Genomic DNA, 2,909 nt, shown 5'->3' on the forward strand with positions numbered 1-2,909 from the left:
GCTTTCAGAGTCAAAAAATACTCACAGGAAAAGTTCCTGGGGCACTTACAGACTAACTGACTTCTCCCTGGCTACACAGTTATTGCATGTCATAGGCAGGATTTGAACCAATGTCTTTATTGCACAAAGTTTGACACAAAATATATTATTCCACAATGTCACATTGATGAATATTTCAAAAATGTTTTTGGCTAAACTTTTTTAAGTAAATGCCTTTTTGAAGACATAAGTTCATGATTTCACTTTCCAGTTCTTGTTAGATATTATGAGCAATATTAGCACAATGAAATTCCAGGAAAAGAAAATACTCTAGACACCATATAAATGTTCATTATAATGGGTTCTACCTTGAACACATGTTGAAGAAGAACTATATCAGATTACCCAGACTTTGACTGCAATTTTATAGAATTAAGGCGTTAATAAAGCTAAACTTGTATTTCTGAGTGAATATAAATGGATCTAGTTTTCATAGACCTGAGCTCTTAAATGGGTGGTTTCCAGATGGAGGTGTCTATTCTGAAGTCCATGGGGCCATAGGTAAAAACTATTGACTCATTAGGGTGCTCACCATCTGTATGTCTCATTGAATTTTATACTAAATTGACTATTATATTTCATTATTATCCTTCACTGTTGCATAAATGTAGAGTATGAAAAAGACTATTCCTGTGAACAATGTGTATATTAGAAAGTGAGAAATCTGTATAGCAGAATAGGATACTCTTGCATATAGTAACACAAAGAAATATGTTCAATTAGCTATTCAATAACTACATTTCAAAAGTATAAAACGAATAGCTATTCTTGCCAACAGGTAATAATTTGGACACATGCACATATTGAATATATATGTCATATATATTTAATCTGAAGCATTGAAAATTATATCTTTAAAATTATATGACATGCATGTGCATACTTTCATATATGCACATATAAAATTATATAATAGCTTTTAGAGTACAGCTATTTAGACTCTTAAAGGTGGGAAAATACTCATAAACAAGGCCTTACTTGGTCAATACTGGTGTGATTCTGATTTTAGCTTCCATGGAATTATTTTGATTAAAAGATGCCAATAACCTCAAAACTAAAAATGTATTTTCCTTCATAACACTAATGAACAAGCATTATCTCTCTGTTGCATTGTATCACATATGTGAATGAAACTAAAACAGTGAATAAACTATATTTTCAAAGTTATTATATTAAATGAATTCCCATATGTATTTAATATATTTGTATATGTATGCATGTGACACAATAACTTTAATAGTTCAGTTCTTTCATTGATTTAGATTCACTTTATATGTGTAATAGAATACAACAGAGGGATAACACTTGTTCAATGGTGTTATGCAGGAAAATACATTTTAATTGAAGAGCTTATTGCCATTTTATTATAAAATAATTCTATAGGAGTTGAAATCAGAATCACATCAGTGTTGGGCAAATGAGGCTTTAATTAGATACACCTTTGCTATGAGAAATCAATGATTATCAACTCATATTTTCTTATAACTACAATGTTTGACTCATTGATTTAAGTTACATTAAATCATGAAAATAATCTTAAATCATTTTGACTGTATGTCTAGTGGTGAATTGATTAAACTACCAATTATTGTTTTTTCAATTGTATAATGCCTTAGAAGTCAGTATTAATATCTTTGTTATTTCTTTTCTGTAGCACTTCAGAATTGTATGAAATGTGAAAATGTATTACCCTTGAAGGTTGTCACCCTTTAAAAGTCCTTTATTAAACTTTATTTGGAAGCCCTTTTGTTAAATTATTTCTCTCACATTAAATGCAAAGAGGAAAGAGCATCCTCTACTCTTCAATGAAAGATGTGTTAATTCATTCTTGCCCAATGCCATGTAAATAAAATGAGTGTCCTCTCTAAGAGCTGGAAGAGTTTGGTGCCTTTATCTCCTAATCAGAAAAGTATCTAAAGTATTAAAGATCAGTATCTTTAAATGCTGTAATCTGTTGAGGAAGAAAAAAAATAAAAGACTGCCACTTTCTTTGCACATTGTCAATCATTTAGCATGGCATTGCTAAAGGACCTTGACAGGATTTGCATTTCTTTGTTTCCCCTGTGAAAAGGTATGTAGAATGCCTATCAGTGGGGTTCTTGTATTCTAGCTTTTAAGGTGAACCAAACCACTTATATTTCTATATAAGTGTAAATTAATTTTGAATTCAATATGTATGTATTTTCACATTCTTACATATAAAGATAACCCTGATGAACCTGTGTAGGCATGAATGAAGATGACTTAAAAGAAAATTCTTGCAAACCTATTGCATTTAGAGTCAGTATGAAGTAGTTCAATCTTGTTTTTTTCTTTTCCATCGTTCATGTGTGTGACTTTGAAACTTATGTTATAAAATCTGTGCTGGCTGAGACCACACTGTACTCTTTACACACTTTTGCTATCATCAACTACATCTAACACAAGAATGGATACATGGTAGGTGAATAGTAAATATAGATGGATTAATTGAATCATGCTTTTCATGCTGAGATAATGAAAAGCCTGTACTCAGGGTAATGGTTGTATAACCCTTGTTACAAGTCCATCGTGTATCATTAGAGTTGTTTTTGTAAGGCATGTCACTTTCAGATTTTGTCATTATCTTACTAATTGCAAATAAGTTATTTCATTCAAAAAAAAATTATACTGAACAGAAATTTATGTCATTTTGAGACAGTTTAGCTTAGAGGATATGGTGTGTATGTATATATATATATATATATAACTATACAGCAACAATATGTAAAAATAAATTGGTATGTAAGATATTCAAGGAAGAAAGGAGAATTTCTGAAATTCTGATTCAGTGAATCAGAAAAAGCTTTATATAAAAGGCTGTATTTAAACTCATAGATTAAGTCCTATGA

The sequence above is a fragment of the Petaurus breviceps genome, unplaced genomic scaffold, assembly GCF_028583685.1.
Source record: "Petaurus breviceps papuanus isolate PSGF00001 unplaced genomic scaffold, PetGlider_PUasm1.0 90638, whole genome shotgun sequence".
Lineage (NCBI taxonomy): Eukaryota > Metazoa > Chordata > Mammalia > Diprotodontia > Petauridae > Petaurus > Petaurus breviceps.